Source organism: Heloderma suspectum, chromosome 2 (genome assembly GCF_057233095.1).
Source record: "Heloderma suspectum isolate Gila_16-S chromosome 2, 16-S_ref, whole genome shotgun sequence".
In the NCBI taxonomy this organism is placed as follows: Eukaryota; Metazoa; Chordata; class Lepidosauria; order Squamata; family Helodermatidae; genus Heloderma; species Heloderma suspectum.
Genome location: NC_139459.1, coordinates 82,219,284 through 82,232,083, shown reverse-complemented (window position 1 = coordinate 82,232,083; position 12,800 = coordinate 82,219,284).

The window sequence follows — 12,800 nt, the reverse complement described above, 5'->3', positions numbered from 1 at the left end:
ATGGCAAGATTGAACATCGACATCTTGGGAATCAGCGAACTACAATGGACAAGCGTGGGCAAATTTAATTCAGGTGACCATTATATCTACTACTGTGGGCAAGAATCCCTTAGAAGAAATGGAGTAGCACTCATAGTCAACAAAATGGTGGGAAAAGCAGTACTGGGGTACAATCTCAAAAACGACAGAATGATCTCAGTACGAATCCAAGCAAACCATTCAACATCACAGTTATTCAAGTCACAGTAATTCGGCCAACCACTGATGCCAAAGAAGCTGAGGTTGATCGGTTCTATGAAGACCTACAACACCTTCTAGTACTAACACCAAAAAAAATGTCCTTTTCATCATAGGGGATTGGAATGCTAAAGTAGGAAGTCAAGAAATCACTGGGATAACAGGCAAGCATGGCCTTGGTATACAAAATGAAGCAGGACAAAGGCTAATAGAGTTTTGCCAAGAGAACACGCTGATCATAGCACTCTTTTCCAACAGCACAGGAGGCGACTCTACACATGGACATCACCAGGTGGTCAATATTGAAATCAGATTGATTATGTCCTTTGCAGCCAAAGATGGAGCAGCTCTATACAGTCAGTAAAAACAAGACCTGGAGCTGACTGTGGCTCAGATCATGAGCTGCTTCCTGCAAAATTCCGGCTTAAATTGAAGAATGTAGGGAAAACCACTAAACCATTCAGATATGACCTAAATCATATCCCTTATGAATACTCAGTGGAGGTGATGAATAGATTTCAGGGATTAGACCTGATAGACAGAGTGCCTGAGGAACTATGGACGGAGGTCCATAACATTGTTCAGGAGGCAGCAACTCAATCCATCCCAAAGAAAAAGAAATGCAAGAAAGCCAAGTGGCTGTCTGATGAGGCTTTACAAGTAGCTGAGGAATGAAGGGAAGGGAAAAGGAAGGGAGAAAGGGGAAGATATACCCAACTGAATGCAGAGTTCCAGAGAATAGCAAGGAGAGACAAAAAGGCTTTCTGAAATGAACAATGCAAAGAATCGAGGAAAACAACAGAATGGGAAAGACTAGAGATCTTTTCCAGAAAATCGAAGATCTCAAGGGAACGTTTTGTGCAAAGATGGGCATGATAAAGGACAAAGAAGGCAAGGACCTAACAGAAGCAGATGAGATTAAGAAGAGGTGGAAAAAATACACAGAAGAACTATACAGGAAAGATCTGAATGTCCCTGATAGCCATGATAGCCACTGAACTTGAGCTGGACATCCTAGAGAGTGAAGTCTAGTGGGCCTTAGGAAGCATTACTAACAACAAAGCTAGCGGAGATGACAGTATTCCAGCTGAGCTATTTAAAATCCTAAAAGATGATGCTGTGAAAGTGCTGCATTCAATATGCCAACAAATTTGGAACACTCAACAGTGGCCACAAGACTGGAAAAGGTCAGTTTACATTCCAGTTCCAATGAAGGGCAATGCCAAAGAGTGTTCAAACTACCGTACAATTGTGCTCATTTCACATGCCAGCAAGGTGATGCTCAAAATCCTACAAGCTAGTCTTCAGCAGCATGCGAACCGAGAACTATCAGAAGTACAAGCTGGGTTTTGAAGAGGCAAGGAGCTAGAGATCAAATCGCCAACATTTGCTGGATCACGGAGAAAGCAAGAGAATTCCAGGAAAACGTCTATTTCTGCTTCATTGACTATGCTAAAGCCTTTGATTGTGCGGATCACAACAAACTGTGGCAAATTCTTAAAGTGATGGGAGTACCAGACCACCTTACCTGTCTCCTGAGAAACCTGTACGAGGGTCAAGAAGCAACAGTAAGAACCAGACATGGAACAACCGATTGGCTCAAAATTGGGAAAGGAGTACGTCAAGGCTGTATATTGTCACCCTGCTTATTTAACTTATATGAGGGGTACATCATGAGAAACGCCAGGTTGGATGAATCACAGGTCAGAATTAAGATTGCCGGGAGAATTATCAAGAACCTCAGATACGCAGATGATACCACCCTAATGGCAGAAAGCGAAGAGGATCTAAAGAGCCTCTTGTTGAGGGTGAAAGTGGAGAGTGCAAAAGCTGGTTTGAAACTCAACATTAAAAAAACTAAGGTCATGGCATCTGGCCCCAACACTTCCTGGCATATGGAAGGGGAAGAAATGGAAGCAGTGACAGATTTTACTTTCTTGGGCTCCAAGGTCACTGCAGACGGTGACTGTAGCCATGAAATTAAAAGACGCTTGCTCCTTGGGAGGAAAGCTATGGCAAAGCTAGACAGCATAGTAAGAAGCAGAGACATCACCTTGCCGACAAAGGTTCGTATAATCAAAGCTATGGTTTTCCCAGTAGCAACGTATGGCTGTGAGAGCTGGACTATAAGGAAGGCTGAGCGCTGATGAAGAATTGATGCTTTTGAACTGTGGTGCTGGAGAAGACTCTTACAAGTCCCCTGGACTGCAAGGAGGTCAAATCAATCAGTCCTAAAGGAAATCACCCCTGAGTGCTCATTGGAAGGACAGATACTGAAGCTGAAGCTGAAATATTTTGGCCACCTAATGCAAAGAAAAAACTCCCTGGAAAAGACCCTGATGCTGGGAAAGACTGAAGGCAAAAGAAGAAGGGGACGGTAGAGGATGAGATGGCTAGATAGCATCACCGATGCAATGAGTACGAACTTGAGCACACTCCGGGAGAGAGCGCAGGACAGGAAGGCCTGGCGTGCTATGGTCCATGGGGTCACGAAGAGTCGGACATGACTTAACGACTGAACAACAACAACAACAGCTGTCTCTCGCTGAGAAAAATCCAATCAACCTGTTGGGGAGCTGATTCCAGTAGAATCAGAATCGCCTGCACAATGTAGGGTCAGGGATGGGTGAAAATTACATTTGGTTCAGTTTCTGATAGGGATGTCAGAGGATTCTGCCATGGATCTCAGTGAGGCCGAATGCCAGTGCATTCGCCCCCCGAAATCCATGGTGGAACGAAGCCCCCCCACCTGACAAAAGGCGCACGAAACGGGACAGTTACCTGGTGCCGTTCGCGCTGCTTTGCGCCTGGCGGCTGCATCTGCAACCACCATTCACTTCCCCATTTTTGCCATGATAGGCTACGTAAATATTTATGTAGCCTATCACGGCGAAAGATAGGGGCGCAAATGGTGGCCGCTATGCCATTTGTGCCCCTGTTTTTTTGATGTGATAGGCTACATAAATATTTACGTAGCCTATCACAGCAAAAAAACAGGAACGCAAATGGTGGCCACCGTAGCTGCTAGGGATGGACGAAAGTCCCTTACCTGGTCCGGTAGCTTGCTTCGCGGTGGGGGGGAGGCGCTCTGTTCCTCCCCCCGAAATTCTTGGTGGGGGGGAGGCGCCCCATCCCTCCCCGCCAAAATTCTGGCCAGGGGGGAGGCGCCCCGTCCCTCCGGCTGAAATTTTGGCCGGGGGGGAGGCGCCCCGTCCCGCCGGCCGCGAATCCTGCTGTCCGTCCGGGACGCAAATGGCGGTGGCCATAGCCACCGCCGTTTGCGTCCCTGGCCTGCAGTCAGCCGTGATAGGCTACGTAAATCCTAATGTAGCCTATCACGGCTGACTTTGGGGGGGGGGAAAGCGCGTACTCAAATGGCAGCACCCATGGGTGCCGCCATTTGCATTCCTTATTTGGGCACGTGTAGTCTACGTAAACATTTACGTAGACTACGGCGAAAATAAGGGCGCCACCATTTGTGTACGCGCTTCCCCCCCCCCAAAGTCAGCCGTGATAGGCTACGTAAGGTTTTATGTAGCCTATCATGGTGTTTTTTGAAAATCTAGCCGTGATAGGCTACGTAAATCTTTACGTAGCCTATCACGTTTGCTTGAGTTTTGTTTTTTTTTTACAGGGAAATGGTGGCGGCGGCAGCTGGTCAGAAGACCGGCTGCCGCCGCCGAACCGCCGCCACCGAACCGCCGCCGCTGAACCGCCGCCGGGAGCTGCCAGCACCAGGGACATTCGGGAAAGGTAAGTCCCAACCCGGGGGGGGGGGGTGGCGGACCATTTCTCCACTAATTTCGGGGGGCCGGATGCATTGGCATTCGGCCTCCCGGAGATTCGTGGAGAAATTCTCCGCCATCTCTAGCTGCTGCCATTTGCGTCCGCAGGGTCCGCATGTCTGTGAATCCACCTGGCCGGCGGCTCTGCAGAGTTGCCGTGGAGCGGAGCCGGCCGGGTTAGGATTTCGGGGGGAGGTGAGGAGCGCCTCCCCCCCACTGCAAATCACCCCTTCAAAAAGGTAAGTGACTTTCGTGCATCCCTAGTTTTTGATAAAAATTTAACAAAAATTGCAAATTTCTTCATAAACAGGATGGAAAGAAATGGATTTTTAAAAAATGGAACGTGGGAGAAAACAGCATTGACAAATTCATCCATCCTTATGTAGGGCTGATCTAAGACAAATATAAAAGGTGTCCCCAACCAGTCGTGTCCAACTCTAGGGTGTGGTGCTCATCTCCATTTCTAAGCCGAAGAGCCAGCGCTGTCCGAAGACGCTTCTGTGGCCATGTGGCCGGCATGACTGAACACCGAGGTGCACAGAATGCTGTTACCTTTCCCCCCGAAGCGGTACCTATTTATCTACTTGCAATTTCTTGCTTTTGAACTGCTAGGTTGGCAGAAGCTGGGACTGAAGATGGGAGCTCACTCCGTCATACAGCACTCGGGTCTCGAACTGCTGTCCTGCCGACCTTCCGGTCTGCAATTCAGCGACTTAACCACTAAGCCACCGCGGCCCCAAAAGACAAACATAGCAATACAAAAATGGTGCCTTTTTCCAGCTCATCTGCAAATCTTTTCCAGAAGTTCTTTTTTTGTCTATTTCCAGAATTCTTTAAAATAGGAGTATCTTTATTATGGACATTTATATTCACATAGAACACATGCTACTGTCTGCAAAACATAAAAAGTTTAATGAGGTCTTTTGGAGACAGAAATAATGAGGACTTTTAAAGTCAATGGAAAGAGTATGGCAGGGTGGCAAGCTTCTCCACAGCGCTCTTTTCCCTCCTTTCAACAGAGCATGTTTTTTTCACAAGGGTGATTCAGGTTTTAGCTGTATTAGCTCTTGTTTTCCTGACATTACCAGGTGCTTTATTAGACTTCAAAGGTTCTTGTTTTCATCAGCAGGGGAGCAGAGAGATGGTGTTCCATGAGTCCCAGTATTGGGAAAAAGGCAGGATATAAATATAATAATAATAATAATAATAATAATAATAATAATAATAATAATATCACTTGGTCTTGTAAACCAGCTAGTTCCCTGTAGTGTTTCAGTGATGGGTTAAAAAAAGCAGTTTTCTTGCTAGATATTGTTGTTTGTCTTCTGTTCTGAAATGCCCGAATGGTGTCATGTCTTTTCATTGCTAAAGTATGGTGCAATTAGTAGGGTTGGCAGAGAATTTCTCCCCAAAACTTCGGGGGGCTGAGCGCCAATGTGTTCGGCCCCCTGAAGAAGTTTCGAGGAGAAATTCTCCGCACCCCCCCGCACCCTGCACCCCCCCCCCGGGACGGGACTTACCTTTCCCGAATGTCCCTCCTGGCGGCGGGTCCCGGCGGCGGTTCGTCGGGTCTTCGTCAGGGGCGAATAAAACTAAAAAAAAAGAGAACGCCCCCGTGATAGGCTACGTGACGATTAACGTAGCCTATCATGGCTAGATCTGCAAAGTCAGCTGTGATAGGCTACGTAAATCGTCACGTAGCCTATCACGCGTGACTTAAAAAAAAAAAAAGCGCGTACGGCTAATGGCGGCCCCCATAGGGAGCCGCCATTCACGTTCCTTATTTGGTCGCTGTAGTCTACGTAAAGATTACGTAGACTACGGCGAAAATAAGGGCAACGCCATTTTTTTTAACTTTTTATTTCGCGGCCGGGCGAGGCGAGGCGCCTCCTCCCCGGCCTGAATTTCGGCCGAGCGAGGCGGGAAGCCTCCCCCCCGGCCTGAATTTTGGCTGGGCGAGGCGGGAAGCCTCCCCCCCCGGCCTGAACTTCGGGGGGAGAGCAGTGAAGCGCCTGCCCCCCACCGTGAAAAGCTGCGAGACCAGGTAAGTGACTTTTGTGCACCCCTAGCAATTAGGGATGGCGGAGAATTCTGCCATGGATTTCAGTGAGGCCGAATGCACTGGCATTTGGCCCCCCGAAATCCCTGGTGGAATGGCCTCCCACCCCCCGCCCCCCCGTGGATTCCCCCCTGGGACGAAATTTACCTGGGGCAGATGTTCTGGCGGCGGCGGCTCTGGTGGCAGCTCTGGCGGCGGCTCCGGTGGCGGCAGCTGGTCTTTTGACCAGCTGCTGCAGCTGCCATTTGCGTCCTGGTCTTTGCCGTGATAGGCTACGTAAGTATTTACATAGCCTATCACGGCAAGCCAAGCTACCCCCCCAAAAATACAGCTTACACAAATGGCGGCGGCTACGGCAGCAGCCATTTGCGTTCCCTATTTTTCACCGTTTTATTACGGCAAAAAAAAAGGGGAACGCAAGTAGCATAGTGGGCGCTATTTGCGTTCCTTTTTTTTTTTGCCGTAATAGCTTACGTAAATATTTACATAGGCTAAAACGGCAAAAAAAGAAAAGAAAAAGGAACGCAAATAGTCCCCACTAGGCTATTTGCATTCCCCTTTCTTTTTGGTGTAATAGCCTACGTAAATATTTAAAATGCCGTAGCTTCCGCCATTTGCGTATGCTGTTTTTGTTTTTTGTTTTGCTTGGCTTGCTGTGATAGGCTACATAAATAGTTACGTAGCCTATCATGGCAGCCTGGCTGGACGCAAATGGCGGCCTCTACGGCAGCCGCCATTTGCATCCGCATCAGCCAGTCCACGGCCGGAACTCCGGCTGCAGACGGCCCTGGCCGGCTGCTCTGTGGAGCTGCCATGGAGCGGAGCTGAGCTGGCCGGGCAGGATTCCGGTGGGGAGGACCAGATTGCCTCCCCTCCCATCAAGGATTCCGGGGGGAGGGACACAGCGCCTCCCCCCACCGTGAATCACATCCGCAAAAAGGTAAGTGACTTTCGTACATCCCTAGGTACAATATCCCAGATTACCAGATGCTAGGAAGACATGGTGGGGAGAAGTCCATTGTCAACAGCAGAATGCTGAATTAGAAGCATCTATGGGCCAGTAGCCATTCAGTTTACATTGTTTCAATTAGGGATGTCAGAGAATTCCACACGAACTGAAAAGGGATCAAATTCCCTTCAGTCTGTGCCATGGAATCCTCTGCGGAATGGCACCACGAGGTCCTGTGGAGCCAGCAGTCATGCGACTTTTTTTTTGTCATCCACACAGAGTCGCAAAATTTTCGTAAATAAAAACGCAAGTTAGTGTATTCCGATAATAAATACGTGAGTTTTTTTTTAAAAAAAAACGAATTGTGCTCACAGCCTTGTCTGTGGGTGTTCTTTTTCAATGGAAATCCTCCATCTCCATTTACTTTCAGCCAAAACACTTCCTCCTCCTCAGGGCTTCCCAAAACAAGGCTGCCCTAGGTGTGCCTGAGCAATGCACTCTTTGTTTAAAGCAATGCTGTTTGAAAGAAAGAAAAAACCTTTTAGAATGACCATGCCGGTCTGGAGCCCTGCACAAGTATTATTCCCCCTGCTAGGCTTTCTATTTCCACATCCAGCCTTGTTGGTGACATTGTGAGGCTAAAATGGAGAGGAGAACCAACTCTGTGCATGTCTACTCAGAAGTAAGTCTTACTGAGTTCAATGCAACTTACTCCTACACATGTCAGCACCCCACTTGCCCCCAGCTCAGCTTTGTATTTCCACATCCAGCTCATTAGCAAACCTCCTGTTAGTTATCTCAGAAGACCCTTGGGTGAATGGGGGGGAGATGGAGGGAGCTGGATGGAGGGAGATTACACACACACACACACACACACACACACACACAAAGAATATAGTTCTTCATATTCCCTGGTATGTTTATTCTTCATTTTGTTCATTCCCTGAGCATGTGCAGAGTGTGCTTTTTATTCAAACAAAGAGAAGGTTGCTGATCTTTCCCTTCATGCTGCATTTGTACAAGTGTGACTGCTTCAGAAAGAACTTTCCATTATACTGTCTCTTTTTCTTCAAGAGTTTCATATAACAGAAGTATGATGTAGTGGTTAGAGTCCAGCCCAAAGTCACCCAGTAAGATAACTAACAGGTTTGCTAATGAGCTGGATGTGGAAATACAAAGCTGAGCTGGGGGCAAGTGGGGTGCTGACATGTGTAGGAGTAAGTTGCACTGAACTCAATAAGGCAGATTTCTGAGTGGACATGCACAGAGTTGGTTCTCCTCTCCATTTTAGCCTCACAATGTCACCAACAAGGCTGGATGTGGAAATAGAAAGCCTAGCAGGGGGAATAATACCTCGTGCAGGGCTCCAGACCGGCATGGTCATTTTAAAAGGTTCTTTCTTTCTTTCTTTCTTTCTTTCTTTCTTTCTTTCTTTCTTTCTTTCTTTCAAACAGCGTTGCTTTAAACAAAGAGTGCATTGCTCAGGCACACCTAGGGCAGCCTTGTTTTGGGAAGCCCCGAGGACGAGGAAGGGTTTTGGCTGAAAGTAATTACTGCATATCTCAGGGCAGGGGGAAAAATATGTAAATATCTATGAAAAATAGCCTTTCTTATGGAAGTTATGCAGAATTATGGCTGTCGGTACGGATTTATCTTCGTAATTCTTGGAGCGGAAAAAAAAAGAGGAGAATTCTGGGGGCTTGCGAACGATGGTATGGAGCACTGGCCGCAAACTGCAGAAGTCAAGCGGCACGGAAGGTACACAATTTGTACATCCCTAGTCTCAATATATTAAATTAGGACTTCCCATCATTCAAGCAAGTGGAATGTGGCTTCAAATGTTTAATGCATAATCCTTATAAACATCAACAACTAAATGTGAGCGTTGTCTTCTGAAAATGTATGTGCCTCCTTGTTTAACAGGAAAATGTTTAGTGAAACTAAAAATATTTTTCAGCATATGGAGAAGTGTTAAGATTTTTGGTAACCTGAATATATAACTAAATAGCATTGTTTTACCCAAGCTGTTGCTTGTTTCACCATGCTGATTTAACATCTGCAGGGGAACTTTTTGTGTAAATAAGAAGCCCACGTCCATATTAAAGCATGCATAAAAAAAACACATCAATCCTTCTCATTGTGTTTTGTAAGCCCTGACATATTTGATGACTTCTTTTCATTGTGTATATTTCAAAGCCCTTTCTTATGACACCATTACAGAGGAGCAAACATCTTCATGCTTTATCTTATTAGCATGTGTTTATCATATGTTTTCTCCATAATTACAATCTTTGAATAATGCACACAACTTATTAGATCCCATCCTTCTAAAATGTGTCAAGAAAGAATCAACTGCTAATCTCCTTCCTCTGCTTAGACTCTTGTGCATTGACATTTTGATTTCCTGTCAGGCATAATAAGGATTCCTACTGTTTGGCCACTTTATTTTTAAAGAGAACAATAGGGCTTTCTTCTAGTAACTATACCTCTTTTTCTGTTGCTCTACCACAATGAATTTCAGTCAAAGATTTTGCAATCAAAACATTTTCATAGGGTGCAATTCTACTAAATGATAGCAATGTCTTTGGCCTTTGGCTGAACTGTTACTTTGCACTGAGTTTTGATACAGATTTACAGCAACTTTACCTCAAACCATCCAAAGTGCTGATATTGACTTATAAGCTCAAATGGCTTAGGACCCCAAGAACCACTTTCTCCCTCATGAACCTGCTTGTGTATTGATCTTTCCGGAAGGCCCTTCTCCATTGTCCCACGGCTGTCACAGGTGATACAAGTGGTGACTGGTGATATGACCTTTTCTGTAGTAGCACCCTGGCTCTTTTACTATCAAAATCCTGGCACCAAGTCTGTTGTCTGATGAAAGATTTGCCCATAATTTAGCAATGAGGTCAGGATGTGTCATGTTTCTCACATGGAGACATTAGCAGGTGATAATGTTTATTTTGTTTTTAATTGTTTTAAGTTATGTTTTGATTTAAATATTTTTGATCTGTATTTTATTGTTAGCCACTTTAAGCCCCATTTTTTGGAACAGACAGGCAGGATATAAGTTAAATACTTAAATAATAAATAAATAAATAAATCTCTGTTGATTCCCACATGTCAAGTTGTTAAAGGCAGAAGGGCAAACAAAGCTGGTTACTATTTTCCTCTCTGGCAATTATCCTTTTAAAATCAGTCCTTGATGCTTCTGCTGCCTATCATCTACTGGCAGAAGACTCACATGCCCATATTCAGGGAAAATTACAATATCAGTTTCTCCCTTTCCTTCCTAACAACACTTGGTCATGGCTGAAAACACTGCAAAGAAGGGAACAAGCAGCAATAAAAATTAGTGGAGCAAAATGCTGGAGTCCTGAAGTGGTCAGATCTAAGTAAAGCCAAGTTGAACATGTCAAAAATGTACCTTTGATTGGTAGCTTACATTAGCCACCCATGATACCTGCAACCTTTATAATCCCACAGGGAGCAAATTTCTGGTAGGAAAAAAGGCAGAACTTGGTAAAGGCAGAACTTGTCAAACCCAGGGAATAGAAATAGCTTTTCCTTTTGTAATGAGCAAATCAATTTTTCTTAGATGAACCATGTAGATTGGGAGCAAGGTGTAATTATAGTTCTCCTGTCTGAACATTTGTAGTTGTTATGTATATGTGTGTGGCTAGTGCTTTCCTGAGAATGTTGATGCCTGCCACAAAAAGGTTCAACATCAGTTGTAGCTATTTACAGAGCTCTTGTTGTAAATTTTTACATTGGTGAGTGCTACTTTAAATTCCAGTTGCCGCACTTTTTTCTAGTGTGGCTCCAGTGAGTCCTCCAGGTGGTGCAGCACGTCAAGAAGGAGATGGAATGACAGGGAAGTGCTTCACCTGTTGAAGTCCCCCCTCCCTAAGCCTTTGGCTCTTAAAGCTGACAGTTTCTTCTAGGCAGAAATTCTTCATTTTTACACATGCGCAAGAAGCAGTATTTCAAGTAGCACAACTTTTTGTAGGATACTGATAGAAAAGCTTCACCTACTGGATTTTTTTTTTGCCTGCCAGGCATCCGCAAAATGGCCTAGAACCTCACTGTAGTGTAAACAAACACTTAACATGTTAGCGTATGGAAATTCTGCTGTGCTATTCAGATTCAAATCTGAATCTGAGCTGTACTATGAAAAATGTAGAGTGCGTGTGTGCGCATGTTCTTTCTCTACATTTATATCTCGATGTTCTATTTTTCTATCTGCCTAAATAAATAATAGAGTTAAAGTGCTGGCTGGGGAATGTTGGGAGTTGAAGGACTTTTTCTGTCTCAACAGATTGTTTAGACAGAAAAAGGGATTGTGCCCTGAAAGACTTAGAACAAGCCAAAGCTCCCCATTCATGCTCCCAGTCTGATTATTTAGAAGTCAAGTTTCTAGGCAGCACCATCTTTATCTGGTATGTCAGCTCTGACCATTGGCCATGTTGGCTGGGGCTTATGGAAATTGTGGTGCAAAACATCTGGAGGACACCAGGTTGCCTACCCCTGGACTAAGAGTTGCTCGAACTAGTTGTTCCAGTTGTTGTACAACTGATACTGGAAGAATGTCACTTCTTGTAATTGTTCTTCAGCTAGCATGTTGGATATAATCCAGAATCCTGCAATACTATCTAGGTGACATTAATGCAGAGATAACAGAGTGTTTATCCTTCATTGGCATCTAGTCATTCCTCCACTCAAACACAATGGCACATTCTGAGAACAGTTTCATGCCCGTAACAGAAAATGAAGCAACAGCTGATAAAATTTATTGCATATGACCTCTGCTTACAAGTTTTTTTTAAAGCATTGAAAGTTATTTTTTTTCTTTCCTGAAAGAAAAATAGAACATGACTGATAGTTTCTGGTTACAATATTTTGTTATGGTTATTTGTTGTTTTTATTATATTGTATTTATATATTAGTGTGAAATAGTCTTCTTCACATTTTTCTACATCGCCCTGGAATCCTTTCAAGGAAGGACAGTTAAGAAATATTTTAAATCAATCAATCAAATAAAATATAATAATGTATTGTAGTGTAATCCTAAATCCCAGATTCACTGGCTTGAGAGTTTAGGATGTGGCAAAGATCCTTCTTTGCTGGCAGAGAGGAGCTCCTCCAGTATGTATGTGTGTGTGTGTGTGTGTGTGTCGGGGGGGCTACTCTGAGGACCCAGTTATGGCCATGGAAAGCTCCATGAGCATAAAGTTGATGGGAATTATTTGGCATTGATGCCTCCTGTTAGAAAGGCAATTTAGCAAAGAAAAAACAAAAAAGGCAGAACAGAATGTGTGTTTTCCAGTCCCACATGCACACAAGGCTATCCTAGAATAAAAAGGAGACCACACTCTTCTTTAGTGAAGAAAATGTAAAAATAATTTACTCATAATATTCTTGCATATATGATGTAGGTACAGTGTACAATTTCAAAAGGAGTTTGTTCAGTGCACTTTGTGTTCTATAACACCAGCAGAAGTGTGAGAGAGTAAGCACATATGCTCTCAGCAATGGAGGAGGTCGTGGGGGGGGGGGCGGAAGGAAGGAAGGAGAGGATTAGGAAACACAGTGTAGTTTATAAAGATCCCAAGGCTAACTATGTCCAATGAACTAAGTGCAACACTGCCCCCTTCCCGTAACTTGCAGACAAGGTTGCAATATTCCCTATAAAAGTTACTCCTGCAACATTCTTGGGTCAAGGTGGAGTCGGAGCAGCTCTGGAACTGCTGGATTGCCATATGTCCTCTTT